The following is a 20,607-nucleotide window of genomic DNA, read 5'->3' as shown; positions in this document are numbered from 1 at the left end:
ACATCGTCCTTGACACTGTGTCGAGCTATAAATACTTAGGAACTCATTTTGAAGCCAGTTCGGTGGCAACAGAGCATTTTCAATCACTACAAAGCAAAGTGACAACTGCAATATCACAATCCAAATTGATATTAAATAAATACGGCAAATTTTCAGTGGAGGCTATCTTACATTATTGGCAGCAGAAAGTGATACCAATAATACTTTATGGCCTGGAATCTCGAGACATTGCAGATGTGAAGGAGCTCGACAAAATCGAAGCCAAATATTGGAGAACTCTCTTGAATCTGCCACAATCTGTACCCATTGCGTGTATCAGATACGAACTTGGTCTCATCTCTCTTAGGGCCAGATATCATTAGCAGCTCTGCGCTCTGCTCAGGAAATGTTTAACGAACATTGAATCTGATACCATAATTGCTGTTTTGGCAAAACACCTGTTTCATTCACCTCAGAAATTTACAGTGAAATGGACTACATATGTATATGGAATAATGGCAGCAGCAGATGTTGATGTTGAAACCTTGATCCTGAATCCCGTCCGTGCAAAAAATAAAGTGTATATTCACGATTGGCGGACGAATCGTGAATCATGTTTGAAATATAAACATTTTGATACGCACCTCTATCCGGACAAAAACATGAGATGTCCAGAAAAATACTTGCTAAAGTCACCATCTCCATACATGCGCAGTGCATTTATGCGAATACGACTCAATTTATGGTTGACTAAAGACATCCTAGCTCAGCGCAAGCAAATACCCATGTCGGAGAATTTTTGCCGGTTCTGTCTTGTTGTGTCTCAAAAAGAAACTTTAAAACATCTATTAATAGATTGCACGGCACTTTGTTCAATCAGACACAATATATTCGGGAAAAAAAATATGTGTGTGGTTGCTTCGGTTCAGTCATCCTTGAGATGGGCTTTCCTTTTAAACTCAGCAAATATGAGTTTATCTATTGCATCAGTAAACTTTTTTAATAAATTGTGCTTACATACCCCTGCACTCATCTAAAAGCGTTATAAACACGTGGAAATAAACACACACAAAAAAAAAAAAAAAAGTTGAATATGTATACATTGTGCACACAGATAACAGAAATTTGTATCTAGACTATTACATTGAAAACGTTTGAAATGTTTTTTATGTAAAAGTTCTTGTAAAAATCTTATGGTTAAAAACAAGAATAAAAAGAAGCCCTCCAAAAATTTTTTTGAAAATTCATGTTCGATCTGCTCTGTTTTCCCAGACACTCCTGCAGCATACTTATTTATTTTTTTGTTTTACTGGACTGGAGGACATTAGCAGAAACAATGTCCTTTATATTATCATAAAGGCTCACAAAAGATCTTAGTACTATATTCAAGGCTGAGATCGATGGAGAGGCCAACTTAACCCTTTTATCTATTTTTTTAAAGCTTTCATGCAGAGTATGTCTCGATACAGCCTCAAAATAGAGAATAGAGCTGTTTACTGGATGTTCGGTCAAGGTAGAGTCATGGTTTGTGTTTAGGACTCCCTGTGAGTTTCCTTGAGTGTTGGGTTCAATGGAACCTATAATGCTTAAGCCTGGAGAAAGCAAATTAGGAGCGCCCATTCTAGCCAGGACTTCCAACATACTGCTATCAGAGATCCGGTCAAGTGGCACAACGAGTAGAGCGCCCGCTTTGACACCCGTGCAGAGCCTGTTAACGCAGGTTCGAATCCCGGCGGGGCCAAACTCAGCCTTTCATCCTTCCGAGGTCGATAAATGAGCACCACACACCGTGGGTAATAATAAGCAGCGCTCAGATACCTGAGGGTTTGTAGCGCTATATAAAAGCCTAATTATTATTATTATTATTATTATTATCCCCATTCCCGGAGCCCCCTCTCCATTCTTTAAAAGTTCCCTTCTGGTGGTTTAACGTTTTCCTAATTTTGGAAAAAGGTCTTTCATTTCTTTTGGGACCTACTCATGTTTCCCGATTCCAATCCTGGTAAATGAGTTTCTCTTAAGACTTCTTCTTGAGTATGAGGCACTTGTACTTTGGTAAGTGCATTAATTCGGTTTGAATCTGGGGCCAGAGGCAGACACTCCTAGTGATACTATCAATGGGCAGTTTTTGCACCACCCTCAAGGCCATCATTGAGTTCTGTGAAATTTCTTTTGGGGTCGAGGTGGAGGTTTTTCTCCCTGAATCTGCCGCAACACCAATTCTCTTTTTTAGGCAATATTCACTATGATCCGATATTTGGTAATCTTCGGGGCATGACACATGATCAAATCCTCTGTCACTCCATATCTGTCCGATGATATTCTCAAAAGCAGGGGAGCAGCCGTTTCGAGGATCTCCTTATCACCACCACTGCCGCCACGGTTTGTGTTAGAATCTTAGGGAGTAAACCGCTCGGGCAGTTCTTGTAGGTCTGCATGTATTCATCTATTTCATTTTAATCAGCGTTCGACTCCATAATAGCCTCCATAGCTGCTTGCTCCATTCAAGCAATGGAAAGCAAAATTCATTTTCATTAGAAACCGCTTTCCAGCCAGTTTTTGCTACTCCGTAAGTCGTACATGCAGAGAGACTGAGGTACTGAAACTGAGATACCTATCCGACTCGTTTCTTTCCATGTATGAGTCACCATTTAGAATAATCTGTTAGGAACTATGCTTATGTTCGGGAGTTCAAAGGATTCGAAGGAGACCCGCAGTCACCCCCGAGTGAAAAGCAAACACCAGCTCCACCTGTTACTCAACACTGGCTTTGTTGTAAGGCCTGGCTCCTGAAAGTAGAGGGGGCAAGACTGATTGATCTTTCCTTACAATCGTGTAATTGTAATTCATCCACGTTCGTGTAGTTCATATAGTTAAGACAATGAGAATCTTACCTGGAACACGCCACTCGCTGTGTGAGCGCCAAACCGCAAAACTGCAGCACACTTGTCCTCAGACTTGCTGTGAGCGCACGCGCATGAGTGTGGGGGGCTGGTTTTGAAGCTCCACGCGAACAGTGGGCGTGTTCAAGGCAAGTTCACTGGTAAGACTGGCAAACTGAAGCAAAGTCCTCCACCGCAAATCCACAGCACACTTGTCCTCACACTTGCTGTGAGCACGCACCCATGAGCACGGCGGGTGGTTTCGAAACTCAACACGAACAGTGGACGTGTCCAAGGCAAGTTCACTGGTAAGACTGGAAAACTGAAGCAAACTGAAGCAAAGTCATCCACCGCAAAACCGCGGCACACTTGTTCTCACGCTGGCTGTGAACGTGCAGGCGTTCTAATAGCTGATCTCTATCCCAACCACATATTGTGCATGGATCCAGTTGGGTTAGCAACGAATCCTCATACATCTATCCCACTACCGAGGGACAAAAGAAGTTTCAGATCATGCTTCTCTTTTCACAGTCTCTGAGCGGGAGTGCTTTGGCGTTGAACATTTGACTTCATAAACCACTTACAGTCTAATCTTAGAATCATGCAATCAGCAATGTACTAGGAAGCAGTATGAGTAGACCAAATGGCCATGCTTTCCCCATTGCTCTTTGGATTGAGGTTAAACCTCTGGGATGTTTTGTTAAGGATAAGATTGCCTTTCATTGCCTCACTGGCTGAGTCAGGCTGGTTTTTGCGGCTATTGTAGCACACAAGCATTGAGAGAATGCGCCTTATTCATTACAGAATGAAGTTGTGAAGAAGCTTTTTGAAGGTCTTCTAGTCCTTTCCGACTATATTGAAAATCCCATCCCCATCGGATCTCACAATAATATTAAAAATCTTCTGGCTGGAACATTCAGAGCCAAAGTGAATGTCTTAAAGCCTTCTTTAGTAGCTATCACTACATCAAGAAAGGTAAGTGAAGCGAAGACTCTCTTGGCCGAGAATCATAGTACAGTATTGAAGGATAATGTTTTGTTGCAAATGTATTTGGGGGGGACTCTAATTTTATGTTTGCTACCTTCCACGGAAAGACAGCTATGGCCTGACGATCGAAATGTAGCAAATAAACTCTGGTCAATCTTAATTTAACTCACACTTCTTTTCATGGAGAAGCCAGGCTGTGATCTTTGAGTTGTTGAAGGACCTTTATAGATGAGAATGGTGTTCAACCATTGCTTTAGCAAAGATAAGAATGTCATTGCTGACATATGTACCTCTTGGATACCTGCTAGCACACCTCTTATCGTGTCCTGAAAGACCTTGGCGGCTGACAATACTCTGCATCTCGGTCTCTTGTGATGATGGAGTCTTGTGCTTGATTGGAAGGTTGTAATATATCTGCACTTGGGATGCAGTGGGATCTGGTGATATCCAACCATGAGATCTAGTTTTGTGAAGTGTTGTGCACCGTAAAAGACGGCAATTATGTTTTTGATTTTTACTGTTTTACTGCCTTGTTGTGTGAGTGCATGTTGACAGAAATACAGACGTGCATGCAATTTCTATGGGAGAAACCCCTTGTTTAGATCCTCGAGCATGCTTGATGTCAGTTTCTTCTAGCCTTTCAACTCACGCCCATGTTTAGCATGCTAATGGGACGGAATACGCTGATGTTTGTGGACGACAGGTTGTATTGTTTCTTCGATGTGCTGTCAAACCTCTTGATGCTTGATATATTCGGTGCCTTGATCAATATCTTGAAATTCCCGTGGGATATCCTATAGTTCTCTAAAGTGTGTTAGTGTGAGGTCCTCTGCAGTGTCTCAGCTAATCAGTGTTGTCATGCTGGATGCTGTAACATCGAATTTGCAATTGATAGTCTTATCCCCATTGGGGGCTTGTGAAGTGACAGGCCAGCCTCTCTGATTAGCACCCCTGTGCTCTTCCCCTGTTTTGTCATTTCAGGTGTACTAGGTGTTGTACGCACATGTGATGAGCATCAAAGAGCTCACGGTTTAGCTGTCTGGCTTGTAGTAGCTGGTAACAAGTATAATAGTAGATGACCTGATTGCTGAAGTGGAGAGAGGAGCAATGAAGTGGGGTAGGGTTGGAATGAAAGTAAGTTCAGTTCACTGAAGAGGTAAAAGTGCTATGGGGTCTGAAAGTGTATATCAAGTAAGTGCTATTGTAGTAAAAGGGAGATGGAAGGAGGGAGAGAAGGGGTGCTTTTGAAAGCGTTAATCAAGGTGGAAGGCGGTGGACTAGAGAGGGGCGTCTGGAGTTTCTAAGTACTTGTGTAGTTGAAAGGGGGGTTTCTAGATGAAGGAGGGAGTGGAGTCATGGGGCTGAAGTGTTAGGTGTATGAAGGTTGAAGCAGGTGTTAGGTTTGTGATTGATGGTTGGTAATGGACCAGTGTTTGTTTATTTTTCTGAAAGTGTTGAAAGTCTTGTAGGATGTAGTCTGGTAGTATGTTGCATAGTGTGGGGGCAATGGAAGAGAATGATTTACCTCTGTGTTTTTGCACTGAAATGTGTGAGTTTTTTGTTTAGTTTTATTTGATGACCGTAGGTACCTGTGTGGAATGGCAAGCTTAAGCAATGATGGGAGGCATGAGGGGGTAAAAGACTGGTGCGTCTTGTGGGTAATGTTTAGGATTTTGAGTTCTATTTTAGTTTGGATGGGTAACCAGTTGAGTTATTTTAGAGCTGGTGTGACATGGTTGTAAGGCTTACGGGTGAGTACGAACATTGCTGTTTTATTTTGGATAATTTGCAATGATTTCAGGTTTTCTCAGTACAGACCCATATAGAGAGAATTGTAGTAGTGTAGTTTGGAGAGTATTAGGGAATTGGTCGGATGATCTTTTAGTGAAGTTCTAAGTAGGGGAGTATCTTTCTGAGGATGTGTAGGAGGTAGTTTATATGTGGTCAGTGTCTATTAGAATTACCGGGTTGTGTGCTTTTGAAGTAGGTGAAGGTGGGGTTCCTAGGTCAGCGGGCCATATAAAGGAAAGGTGGTAAATGTGTTGGGGTCCAAAGACCATGACCTCTGTCTTGCTGGTGTTGAGGCATACGTTGTTTTGCGTCATCCATTTATTTATGACTGTAAGGGAATCGCCCGATGGAGTTGTTGAATTTAATGTTTGATTAAATGGAGAATGTAAGCTGTGCGTCATCGGCGTATCCTTGATATGTGGGTGTGAAGTTTTCTATAATGTGCATGATGGTCTTGATATGGGCAGTGAAGAGCCAAGGGGATAAGGTGGATCCCTGAGGAACCCCTTGAGTAACTTCCATAGGGATTGATGGGAAATCTCAGACTTTTACGGTTGTGGTGTGGCTTTGGAGAAAAAGCTCAATCCATTTTAGGGCTGATTCTTGTATGCCTAGGAGGAAATGCAGGTTTTTATAATTTGCTTTTTATATAGTGCTACGATCCCTCAGGTATCTGTGCGCTGCTTTTTATTACCCATGGTGTGTGGTGCTCATTTATTGGCCTCGGAAGGATGAAAGGCTGAATTTGGCCCTGCCAGGATTCGAACCTGCGAACCTGCATTAGCAAGCTCTGCACGGATGTTAACGCTCTGCACGGATGTCAAAGCAAGCACTCTACTCCCTGTGCCACTCGACCGGCTGATGTTTTCGACTTCTGCAGAGAGGTCTATAAGGATCAGGCAGGCAGGAGTGGTGTTATCTAGTGTGAGCAGAATGTTTTCTCTCATGCATAGAAATGCAATTTCAGTGCTTTTGTAGAGTCCGAAAGCAGACTGATTGTTGTGGAGGAGCTTGTGCATTTCTGAGAATTGGGTGAGTTGGTTGCATGCTAGTTTTTCATGATTTTTGCTATTAATGGTAGATTTTAGAATGGTCTAAAGTTGTCTGGGTTCTTTTCATAACGGTTATTGATGTGGTTTCCCACAGACTTCACAAAGTTGTGGAGTATGCAATTGAAGGAGTCGATACACAAATAATAACACTGCAATAGTTAAACTGCATAACTCCCTCCATCTGTCTGCCTGTGTGTGGAAATCACTTCTCTTTATTAATCCAATGATGTTACGCTGTTATCGGGAGTATGCGCATGAGAGAATCTGGTCTATAGTGTCATGAGACGCCGGTCTCACTGTAGGCAATTAACATCACAGCACTGTTGTGCGAAGTACTTTCCTGTGGATGGCTGACTGGCGTCCAGTAACGCCCTCTCCAAGAGATTGGACCGATCTCCCAGACTGGCTCCCCACCCCTTTTGGTCTGGCAAAATATCTCTTTGTATTTATTCATGTGCATCACAGCTCACCAGTAAAACCATTACACGGTTTCTATGGCAATTGGGCACTGATCGGGAGCGTCGCTGAAGGGCCACTCTGCAGGTTTACTTCCCCTTCCAACATATCTTATCTTATTTGAGTTAATAAAATAAAATGATTGAGCGATCATAGGCCCATCTCTCACCCACAAGCAGATAGATAGTCCATGGTCTGCGGGGTGGAAACTGCGCTCATTAAACACTTTTTCCATCCAGATTAACTCTTCCGCTGAGCAACATTTTTAACGGATAAGTGAGTATTGACAGAGCCAATAGGTCTGCCTTTCTTGCAGTGAAAAATGTGTGTGCGTTGATAATGAATATCCGTTGTGTGTATTTTTGTAAGATTATATATGCAAAAATGATTCTACAGTTGTTGGTTGAGAGCAGCGAGGTCATGAATTCTGATCTGTGCATTTATCCCAAGAAGCTGGTGGGAAGCACACTGGTTGGGAGTTTCAGAAACCACCAGCTCTACCCAAGAGTCGTTCGTTTCAATGAGAAAGTAGGGACAAACATGAGCGTGGCTGCTGTACTTCATGACAGTACCAGTATGGCCACTGCGTGTTTAATGGGACAGCAACTGAACCACACTGTGCCACACCTCTCAGCATTTTTCTATTGATTTAATAATACAGTACTACCACTTGTTGGAAGTCTAACAAGGAAACAAGTGTGTGAGGGGAGTTGATGTGTGTACACTTTGAGCACAGAAATGCAAGGTAGACACCTTGATAAAAGGTTTTCCACAAGAAGACATTTTACTAACTTAAAAGGGTGTGATAATTGCCTCACTTTCTATAACCTAATGTGGGCTTCCCTGCCTAGAAAACCAAGACTAAAGGAAAACACTCTAATACATAAGGATATCTGTCCCTCACACGTATACACACAACAAAAGCATTTCAGGAATTAATATGGGTATTTAAGCTCAACAAAATAATAATTAGAACCAAATATTCTTGTAACCAGGGTTGGATTCCCCAGTATTAGAGCAGATTGTTCAAATGAAAGTTCTAACGAATAAGGTTAATTCTAATATTCTGGTTCCCTTTCAAAAGGAAAAATACAAAGGTTTCTCCCAATGGCCTACTCCTGTTTCTAAGCCAAAGTTCCTTTACTTTTGGAAGATTTCACTTGGTGTTGTGACTGTCTTGGAATTTAAACAAAGTTCATTATTCTTCCAATGTATGTTTCCAAAATGATTTTCCTTTTCTTGAGAAAGAAAATTATTACTCTTCTTCATATCCACAATGTTTTCATCAGGATGATTTAACACAATTCATCAAACATATTGGTGGCATTGCCATTTTTATTCCACCACAACCTTTCACTACAATGGAGTTATTCAATGTCTTTTTCCTGGTTCACTAACCTGCCAGGACTACCACTAACAATCATTTTCCTGGTGTACTCTCCTGCCAGTATAACTCTCCTACAACTACTACAAGTACTCTGCTGTGTGGGTTATTTCAAACCATCAGTAGAGTCTTTTGACTTTCAACAACAATAATATTCACAACTTCTTTCAAAAGGATGCAACACCTATTGATGCTGTTTATTCCACTGTTTACTAGGCCACATGTATTGCAGGTTAGATTCCGCTCCCCTTTCCACTTTTCACAATGAGGGCCACTTTCCTGTCATCTTTGAGCTTTCACTATCACACCTGAGAACTGTTGGAAATGTCTTTTATTCCAGTTCCTTTCTCCAAGAAAGCTGTTTTTGCCTTTCTTCCAATTACCCTTCTTTGGCTTAGGCAACTAGTTGGTATCTGTCTTATATATTGCCTCCTCTTTACTTTGGCAATACTGATTATAGTGCTGCTTCGCTTTGCCAATGATGGTTGCACTGGGGTTTTAACATTTCCCCCTTTGTTTTCGGGCAATTGTAGTCCAAGCCTTTCCTTCTGCTATTTGGGTAGTGATAGTCAAACACCTTTTCACTGTGTTTCCTTTTCACATACACTTTAAGCCAAAAACACTTATTTTCATTAGTTCGGTATGCTGGTAGTCGGTCAAGTGGCACAGCGAGTAGAGCGTTCGCTTTGACATTGCGCAGAGCCTGCTAACGCAGGTTCGAATCCCGGCGGCACCAAACTCAGCCTTTCATCCTTCCGAGGTCAAAAAATGAGCACCACACACCGTGGGTAATAATAAGCATCACTCAGATACCTGAGGGTTCGTAGTGCTATATAAATGCCAAATTATACTTATTATTATTATTATTCAAAATAAAAGTAAGCAGTTAGCGGTTTACCCTGGCATGGCCCGGGGTTATCTGGCAAATGATAACTCACTGGGTTTTCCCTGTGAAACACTTGTGTATGGGGGCGTTATAAATGTCATATCATACCTGTGCGTCCATGTCTCTCACTTACTTCCGCTGCCACTTCTTCTCTGCTCTTCTGTTTGGGAGCTTCTGAGAGCTCTGAATGCAGTCCCATGCCCCATGCCTTCCCTGGTAGAAGTCCTCACTGATGAGGCCCAACAAGGCTGAAACACGTGTCCGGGGTTGCTGTTGGTACTCTTGTTCAAAGGAGGTTTGCCTGGCATTTTGGTGCTGGACTGCCCTTCTGGGCGGGACAAAGACTGATATGCAAATAGATATTGCTTCTTTCTTAAAAGTAGAGTGAGCAAAAACCGATGGCTGCGGACTCTCAAAGTGGGAAAAAACCACAGAACAGGTTATCATGCCATTTTCTTCCTAGAGAGGAGGGCCGCTTGCTACCTTTTTTTTTATTACTCAGAAGGGCCGGCATTGATGCCCTGATTATTATACTGACCATAATGGCTTTCATTATCATTATTTTGGAAACAGAAAAGTCTGACTCTCAGAACACCGAATCCATCCTTGCAGAATCCTTCTTTTCCCTTGCAGGCTTTCTCCTCCCAGGTGATTCACCCGGCTAATACCACCCCCAGGGTTAGGATCAGAAAGCGTCTGCCGTTCCCTGGCCACCTAGGAGGAAACCATAGGCAGGGATTCTGTGAGGATTCTGCAGGATTCATCACAAGACCTACTGTATAGTTATATATGAATTTAGGATACACACTGCTGTAGTGTACACACAGCACCTTCCAAGACCCCTTTTAAGCTGAACATTGCACCAGCCATATTTCCTTTCATACATATTCTGTAGGGAGGGGCATGGCAAAATGATCTGTTTACTAGTCCAGCATTTATACAAGTTCAAAAATAAATACCAGTCCCAGAATACAATGAAAACAACATGAATGGATGAGCTTCTCAAGTCAGAAATTCACAACTTGACATCTCTGGAGCAGAAGCATGAAACATCTGTGGATAGGGGAGTGAACCTCAAGAGGCACACCAAACAGCTACAACACTGCAAAAGCAGAGCAATCCTCTCAACCATGGAGAGCAGCCAACACTGATGCAGTGCAATATTTTCCCACAAAAGAACTGGTACAGCATGACCAGAAAGAATAGAAGGGTTCCCCACGGACATAACACTTACAGTTCAGACAGCTTTAGTGTAGGCTCCACGATACAACTCCAGGCACCCACAGATAAAGTGGTACTTTGAGGCTAGGGGATCGCGGGCAAAAGGGAACACCTAGCATGCGAGCATCCTTCAATCATGCGGGAGGGCTTCAGATAACCAGGGGAGAACTGGACAGTAAGGCTTGCAGGGTGGGCCACCCAGTCCCTAACTGTAAGGCGTTTGCAGGCAGTGGCAGTGCTGCACCCTCGCACGGGTGGTTGAGAGGAGGTCCTCTGCACAGTAGTGAGTGACCGTTTGGGGTGCTGGGTGTATGTGAAACCACAGGATGGCGTGCATGCTGTACTGGCCCCAAAAGTCTGTTAGTACAATGTGCACAGGAAACACTACGCATAGTCACAAAAAATAACGTGAATGGAAAAGCGCAGAAGATGCTCAAAGCCAATTTTACTGCTCAGTGGCCATCTTCCAAACTTCGGCCAATCAACTAACTCTTAAATGCCATCCCCTCTCCCTCACATTATTTCATGGTCTCTCAGTCTTGTGCCCGGCAGCTTCACAATAGGGGAGTAGCTGCAAGCAGAGGAGAGCAATGGACATGATGGAAACCGGAATGGAGGCTATGCAATAATAACGTGACCATTCATTACATAAGAGGCATAACTGTAAAATGGCATATATAGAGTGGGGGGAGGAGAAGATGAAATGAGTGGGGTACGTTCCTGTCTTAGGACAGAGTTCTCTGTCAGGGAGAGGACATGATGTTTAACATTGCGCTAATTTGCCATTAGCAGGCTTCCAGATACTGGGATATGGGGGGTGTACCGAATAGCAAATTTACTATTCGGCCGAAAACCGAATAGTTGGCCTAAGTATTCGTTTGAAGCCGAATAGTGAGCTGAATAGTTGTTTACTACTAGACATTTGTCAATATATGTATAGAAAGGTTGCACACTGCCCCTAGGAGCAACAATAAACAAGCAGTGGCAATGCCAACAGTTTTGGCTTTTGTGGAGGCATGGCAAAGGCACTTGCCAGGCACTGCCATAGTGGTATTAACTGGCTGCAGGTGTATAAATGGTGTGAGTACCTGGGCATATAAAGAGAGTGCATTACAAGCCAAAACTGATGGCTTTGCCAATGCTTGTTTTAACAGGACTTCAGTGAAGAACATGCAAAGTGCTAATAAATAGATCAGATCATAGCTGTATCTAAGCTTTGGAAGAGGAGTTTTATTATTACTCGCTTTCATTGCCTAATAAGAAATTCGGTCGGGAACTGGGGCTGTGTGGGAGTTCTCATCTGAAAACATTCCATCACAACTCCAATTACTTAAACATTTACATATTAGAATAGTCACTGCTAATAAAAAGAAACTACTTACAAAAGTAATTTCCCAGGCTTTCCAAATCAATCCCTGCTCCATCAGGTAAAATGTGACGCAAACTTTGTGAAATAGTGTCCCGTGCCTAGTGTGCTCAGAGCACAGTAGACGCATGTTTGTCACCCCTTTTGTTCTGAAGGGTGGGCATTATGGGAAATGCGCGTTATAAATGTCCTATCATATACTAAGGTATAGCACTGCTATCAAGACCTTGTTTTAGCAGTCTAGGGCTGAAATACATTTAGACAGTGTGGAGCTCCTTTCCAATTTCCTGTCATCACTTCGGCCAAAGGAGAGGAATGTGTGCCCTTTAGAAATGAATTGGGTTAATGAGTAAGTAGCTTAATGGCAATGGCTGGTGAATTGGTTTGCAGCAGAGTTTCACTAGCAAGGGTTAATCAAAGTCAGGGGCTTTGATGGGGGGGGGGGCTTTGATCCGCTTCTTGGGATCCAGAGGTCGCGCAGAGCGACTTGCAAGGAGTCATTCAGCTCCCACCAGGCACACTTACAACTAGCGGGCTACTTGTTTCCTCACCGTACGCTATTTCCTACATTTGACAGATTAGGTAGCGCCTAGAAAAAGAGCCATCTCCTGGCGAAGCAAACCTTGATTGCTGGCCCTGCCAGATTGGGCACATGCAGCTAGTGCTGCCACCTCCTGTGGGATGATGTAAACATTCCTCTGGTTTTAAGTGGCTGATGGTTCCTTTTGATGTTGCGTGTGTGATGGTTGCATTGTGCATCTCACCGTCTTAGTGCTAACTCGGTGTTGGTGGTCTGGCCTGTGGCCGGCCGCCACAACACATGGATAGAACGTGCACAAGGGAGGCGCGCACTGAAACCGGCACCCTCCACATCGTGTCAATGGCCCTCATTACGACCCTGGCGGAGTGGGTTTACGCCAGCGGTATTCGCGGCGGACCCGTCCGCCCTACTACGAGTTCCCGTAGCGCCATGGAGCCGTTTTCCGCCTGGTTTTTCCAGGCGGAGAAATCCATGGCGCTACGGGACCTTGTTGTTAATTACGCCACCGTATTTTACGGTGGCGTAATTAACGTCTTCCCCACTCCCATTATACCCTATGGGGCAAAAATGGGAATGGGGAAGGGTAAAATGGGGAATGGGGATTTACCGCCCCGCCAAGGTCGGCATGGGGCGGTAAATCCGCCAACCCCCATGGCCGTATCGGCAGCTTTCCGCCGTGCTCCATGGTGCATATTGCACCACGATCTCCGCCAGGGTCGTAATGAGGGCCAATGTCTGGATATTTGGACATTTAGCAACAAGCAGCTGCAGCTGATGATATGATGTCACGATGCATCCAAGCACTTTGTCGAAATGCAGTGGTTGAATGGTCATTTGAAGGATTAAACGTCGCCAAGAAGATGCTGATATTCGTTGGGGCATTTCGTAAGCTGCCGGGAATGTGCTCTTCAATCACACACTGGGAGTTGGGAGGCATGAGATCGGGAAGAGGACACCACACTGGGAGAACGGCCCAAGGTGCCGGACAGTGCAACGTGGGTGGGTGGCTTCAGAGAAGGCGAGGACCGTGGCGCCAGATGCAGTGCGTGTGGTGGAGGATCACTGATGACAGCTTGAATGCATTGTCCGACAGCTTACACACATCCAGCGCACGTGCACACACATTTCAGACTGGGGTTACTAACGCGATAGGTACTGTCGTGCTTTATTTCATACCGTGACGTGTTTACCTTCAGGTGGTGTTACCCATGCAAGCCCAATTCTTTGTGAACAAGCAGTGCCATGATGGCATCTGTAATCACACCAGGATGTTTGCAGCGTTCTTGAGGCACTTGCGTGATACCATTCCTTCCATAACAGGAACACATGCGCGCTGGCCTTCAATTGGTAGCACTTCAATTGTGTTATCACTAAATTCTCTCATTGTGATTGTCAGACAACGCCCCTTTCCCCCATTGTGACGTCCTAATTCCCTAAAAACCTGGTGTATTAATCTAACGCCGGATGCTGTGTTGTCATGAAGACTTCTTGTGGTAATGCCATAAATGGGTGAGGTAAAACGAGCACAGCTGGGGTATTACAACTAGAGGTGTAACTTCGAGTAAGGATTCATATTCAGCCAAAGCCGAATAGCTGTTTTTCAGCTGAAATTCAGCCGAATACTTACTCGAAACCAAAGTTTGGTACACCCCTACTACTTTCCCCCAAAATACAACTTAGAAAACGAATGCTAAACTGACACACAATCGTTTCTGTCCCCCATTTCATGGCTTGACTCGGCACCCTCTCTCTGCAACATTCGATAAGAGTGGGACATGAAGCTGTGTGCTCCTGCTCTGCCTCTGGCTCTTCAACTTATTGGGCCTTCATTGCAGTCAGCATCCTGGAGTGGGGCACAGAGCATGCTCCTGCTATGCCCCCCATTGTGCACAGAGGATGCAGAGCAGGAGCATACAGCCACACTGCTGTCCATATCCTGCTCCAGACCGCTGTTCTTCAGGCAGCCAGGCCAGACAGGAGGCCCAGAAAAGAAACATGCCACAGAAGAAAGGGATAGACTGGCTTCCCCTAAATGCCATTCTAGCCAAGTAATAACACATACCATACAGCAAACCTCCTAATTTGAAAATGGATTGCACCAACAGAAGTGACTTTACAGAAAAGGAGATTGCAAGGAGCATCATCAGTCGTTGATACCTGGCGGCACCATGGAAGTGACTCTAGAATAAATTGCCATAATTAAGCCAAGTGACAAATAACTTTGTGGTGCAAAATACCTAAATTGCACTATTATCACATATAGAACAACTCTATAGTGATCATTTGTTTTATAATAGCATGATATATTAACATAAGCTATGAAGTGAATCACTTAGGGAGCTGCAGGTAAGACACAGTGCGATTAAACAATTTGCCCAGGATCACACACTTTGGTTAAATGGTGAAACCGGGATGTGGATAATTTAAGCAACTCAACACATCTTCACAGGTTTATTTGATATAGATATTTATTAGGTTTTTGCTTTGCATTTTATATGCTTAAATAATACTTTATAGCAATTCCTTGGAAGCAAACCACATTACATAATAAACTAGCCTTTCATAATCTAACTTTACACTATATGCTTCGTTATAGAAATATGTTCAGCAATAAGACTATGGGCCTCATTAGGAGTCCAGCGGTAACCCTGCCGCTGCTACCGGCGGGTTGCCACCAGACTTGTAACATTTTACAGGCGCGTGACTTCCCGTTGCCAACAGGACATTACAAGTCCCAGCTGCCCGGGAAGTCAGGCGCCGGATTTCGTAACTCCCCATTCCCATAGAATCCCATAAGACTCTATGGGAGTGGGGGGACCGAAGCGCCGGCACCGTTGCTAATGGGGTCAGCGCTTCCGTGACGAGTCGGCCTACCGTGGCCACTGCGCCCGGCAGGGTCAGACCTGTCTTGCGCAGTTGCCCCAGCAGGCAAACTTGTAATTTGCCGGTCCGGAAACAAGAGTGCCGGGAAACTAACTGGCACCCTAGTTTCCGGACCAGAAATGTCGTTATGAAGCCCAATGACTTTAGTTTTAGTCTCCCCATCCTGCATGCAAACTCACAATAGCATCATGCAGATTAATGCGAGCATAACAAATTCCCCTTGGGTTTTAAAGCCATAGTCATTATTTATTTATTGGATCTATAGAGCAAAAGGTGTTTCAAGGCATGCAGCATTACGCCCTTCTCACTTGTGGTCACCCCTGTTCACATATCTTACGGGACAAATGTCCCTGCTAATAGTCCCCCCTCCCACATCAGTGCCTAATGGCTCCCATTGTAATGCTCTGAAGCTTTAAGGGGAAAGGTATCCTGCTGCCAGGACAATGACGGAGTTGAACAGGAACAACTCCTGCCCAACATCCTCATTGTCCCGTTCTGGCTCTTAAAAAAGCCACTGGGGCACTTCCGGGGATTGCAGGGGGAGGAAGGGGCAAGCTGCCCCCTAACCCCACGCTCGGTACACCACTGAGTACTTCACCAGCAGACTGTTGTTCTCGTGCCTACTGTGAGACCTCCAGCAGCAGAATGCTTCTCAGTTTGCCGCTGCAATCAGTGAGGCTGTTTGATTTATTCCCTGGACCGCAGCAACATGCTTGCCGTAAAGAATACTGCTGTGAGTAGATACTCTACAAATGCAAAGATACTAACTGCGGTGCAGAAGATCACACGGGGAGTGGGGAAAACAATAGTCACGTGTTGCTGAGGGTCATTGAGAATAAAGTGAAGACGTTATGTGGTGCTGATGGCCAGGCTTGGTGCCTTTGGCTTGGAATGCTCAAGGCCATGTGGAGGGGAGAAGAGGATGCAAAGGAGATTTTGAAGTCCATGGGGGTGACAGATGAATGGTGCAAAAGGCAATGGGAAGCATTTAATGTTATGTTGGTGCCCATGAGTGATATTTATTTTTTGTAATAAAGATTTGTTTTTTCCCAGTGGAATAAAACCCTTTCTGCATTGCCTCAGAAGGAGTACTTTTGCTGGGTATTGTCGCAGTTCCTTAAGTCTTAGACTGGTTGATCCCTTTATAATCACATATAATATATATTTTGTTAGCCTATCTTTGGAAAATGCTATGTAAATGACCCCTTTTACACTGATATGTAAAGAGTTGCAGTGGCCAGAAAGGAGACACTCCCTTACTCCCTCACCGACTATGCATTCTCATAAGTGGCTTACCCCGCTAGTCAGTTCCGCACAAAGGCAAGCCCTTTCTGCACGTACAGACAAGTAATTAGGGGGAACATTGGTGCCAAGGGGAAGGGAAGGATGCTCTATTGTGCTGAGGTTCATGGCGAGGTAGGTAACATTATTGTGATGGCATTGATGGAAAAAGTGCTATTTGCTGTTAAGGACCTTCAGAAGGGCATGCTCCCGAGGTTATGTATGTTATGGGAGGTAAAGCAACGCTGCGCTGGGATTGTGTATCGCCACCTCCACTTTGTAGACGTGCTAAGGTTGCTGTCTTCTGTCTCCAACAGGAGACATCGTACGATCGCATCTTCTCGCCGCTGTCCGTGGAGAGCGCCATTGATGCAAGGTAACCATTTGGACTCCTGGTGCTCCCGTGTGCCCCATGAACCCTCCTACCCCGTTCACCAAATGTAACACTCTATGGCGTGCAGCTTTACACCTCATGCACTGGTTCACCTTTGTGGCGTGTATTCCTAGCTACCCCATGCAACCTTCTGCCTCATCCACCCTGCTTCTCCTGGCTCCTTTATACCCCACACACCCTTCCAGGCACTATAAGGTGCACCTCCCCCACTGTACATTCGATTATAGTGGAACACTCCTTTGAACGTGGCAATCCAATTCCCTGCGCCAATCCCGCCTGCATCTTCCAACCATCTGCTGTGAAGGGCATTTCTTTCTCCCTCAGTCAGTTCCTCCTTTTCTTGATTGTGTGACAACACCTGGAAGCAGATGGGGCTTGGGTCCGCTACCTGTAGCATCCAGGTGTACTGAAGCCGGTGGTTTACAGCTTGGCACTAGAGTTATTTTTAATTTCTAACTACACAATGCCTGGCAATTACAATGTTTTTTTGTGACATCATACTTTCATTTAACACAAGAAAGTCAGATGAAAGGTTTATTTACAGAAACTTGAATAGGTCTTAATTGTGAACTCAAGAGACACATAAAATAGGTCTTGAAATGTAGGCCTAGTTTTGCGGTGGAAAGGGGCTTCCCGGGCCGTGGCCCGCTCGCTTGGTTACTATATCAAAGATGGAAGAAGAACGTTGAATTAATGTAGAATCCTACCAAGCTCTAAAACTGAAGCTGTCAGTGGGTTTGCAACCTCTACCTAATTTAAGAGGGTTTGCCTCGGAAACTAAATGTGTGCAATTTTACAGGTTTATACTAATAGGGGCATATTTACATCTATCACATCATCCAGAATCTTCACCCCTTCTTACCATTAGCACGTTCAAGGTTCTTATAGCACTTGGGAATTGTTTTGGCCCCTACCATCTGATGGGACTCCAACACCGTGCACAGCTAGCCTGACGGGCATTCAGGAACCACAATATCCGCAGAATTCCTAAAGATGGCGCCTCAGAGACCACATCAGAATGGACAACGAGGTAAATAAGAAGGCATGTAAATCTTGGTGTTCTTGGGATTGGGCAACAAACCTAAAAAGATAAAGCCCACTTGATTGTGGATAGAAGGCCTAACATGACTTCACTGCCATCTTATGTATGTCTTTATAACAAATTACCATTGGTTTCCGCCGGATCTAGTTACTCAATCGAGGGGGATTGGAGCTCTACAGTCTATTAGTTGAGCTTCAGGAGGTTTCCCTCAGCTCTGTGGCTATCCCGTTGTCCTTGTTACAGAGTTTCCGACAATGCTTCTGTTTTGTCTGCCGCACAGCAGGGTCGGACTGGGACATACAATTGTCTGGGGCAACAATGAAGAAGTGGTCGACATTTGTGAATGTCAATTCATTCTTTTTGTGCCAGACTGTTTGAGTAGTACCCAAGGGGGATTTTTTTTATTTATAAAAAGTAATGCAAATTGTGCATTTAAAAAAATATTTATTCAGTAACACTGGTCAAAACCACTTGCCGCATGGTGAAGTAATTTAAGAAACTGGCCCACATTGGCCAGAAAAGTGGCCCCCTTTGACCCAAAAAACGGAGCCACACTAGCCTTTTGGGTTTTTGGTTCGGGCACGGCCCCATTCTCCTATAGGCCGGTCTGAGCCTGCCGCTCAGAATTTCTTCGACTTGCCTCATTAGTGCGGTGTTTGCCTTCTCTTCCCAAACCTATAAACAGCTGTTTTCGGGTGAAGTTTTATCTTTATGTATATTATTAAACTGGAATCTTAGACTTGTGTACTTGTAATATCTGCTTGAACCTCTTTTTCATTCTTTCAATACCTTGGAGCTAATGTTTCTCTCTGTCTTTTGTGGCCGTCAACCAATGAGTCAGTTCCACGTTCAGTCTTGTCATAGACAGGGTACAGTTGGTTGTATTTCTATTTTAACATTTATAGAACTTGGAACAAATGCTTCTTTGTCAGGCTTTTCCGGACATGTAACTAAAGCTTAAATTCCTCTTGCACTCTTCTCACGACTTGGAATGAATGGTTAAATCTCTTGCGGAGTATTTCAAGGATTGTGTACAAATGTTTATGTCTGCCTTGGAGTCTTTCAAGGACTTGGGGCAATGGCTCAATAGGTTGTCAATTGCATAACCAAATATCAAATAAATAAATAAATGTAAAAAAATGGCTCATTTGCCAGTCTTTTGTAAAGCAAGAGGGTAAAGGCAATAGGGTAAGGGGGTGTATGTTAGTCGGACTGAGCGGGAGAAAAGAGCAAGATCGGTGTGGTGTATTGTTGGCAGCTTCAGCTCGGTTGACACTGCTCACTGCGTAACTCTATTACCGCTGCCTTACCGCTCCGCCCAGTCCCGAGTTTTGGCGGAAAGTGGGAGGTTTACCTCCAGCTTTTTGCTGGAGGTAAAAACCTCCCCTTTCCGTCCATTTTTGGCGCTATTACCACTGGCGGTAATAGCACTGAGAAGCCCCATTCTGGACTCAGAATAAATGACTATTAACAGCACCACCGCAACTCAGGAAATCTAGTGCAAAGTGCGCTGAACCGAGTTGCGGTAACGCTAATAGCATTGGGCGGTATCCCTGCGCATTTACCGCTGGGATACTGTCCAACTCTGATGCCCATAGTGACTTAGAAACATTGCACACTCCCATTTTCTTCTCTATGGCTTATCCGAGATACGCAGCTTGCCGCACCCTCTTCTCCCCCATCGCTTTACTATCCTTGGTTGCATGTTTCACTCATCCAATTCACTACCGACCCCAATTTCAATTCTGCGCCTTTTTGTAATAATGTGATATATTTTGATTTCTTCACATGCCCTTGCCCGTGGGTTTAACCAGCGCCCTCACATCGTCCCTTGCAATCACCAGGTGCTCTGATGTTGAGTGAGATTCACTCTTCCTACGGCTGGACTGGTCATACATGCCTTCATCGCCCATATGTGCATGTTAAGGTGTGCAATTCTCTTGAATACTTCACAAATTAAAGCCTACTTCCATTTTCGAATCCCTCTACATGGAACTAGGTGGGTGGTACATTACCCACCTATGCACACCCTCTCACAAACCTACTGATTTTCTCTTGTCAATGGGGTTCTTTGGTTGTTAATCTGGGGTGTCTCTCAAAATGATCTTTGTAGAACTTCTGTATTTTTTACATTTTTGTGAATTAAAAAAAACAATCAAGATCCCTCGGAGGCGCAAAAGTGAGTTCTCCTCCTGAAGCGAAATGCTTCACATCGGATGTTCTGCTTTTTATTTTGGGGTCTCTATTGGTGACTCGGAGCAGGTTTTTATTGTTACCTCCGTTTTGTTCCTTCCCCTCTTGCCTCCCTTTGACCACCACCCCTTCTCTTTACTCCCCATTTCAGAAATCACACTCATCTGACACAATCTGCTCTTTGGACTTTCCTGTCCATTGGTACCTTCCGAAGACACCAGCACCAGGCCAGTCTTTGGTTGTCCTGTCGCAGTCCTCTCGTAATCCAA

Source organism: Ambystoma mexicanum, chromosome 3q (assembly GCF_040938575.1).
Source record: "Ambystoma mexicanum isolate Mex_15411 chromosome 3q, UKY_AmexF1_1, whole genome shotgun sequence".
Classification (NCBI taxonomy): domain Eukaryota; kingdom Metazoa; phylum Chordata; class Amphibia; order Caudata; family Ambystomatidae; genus Ambystoma; species Ambystoma mexicanum.
This window is presented reverse-complemented; position numbering follows the sequence as displayed.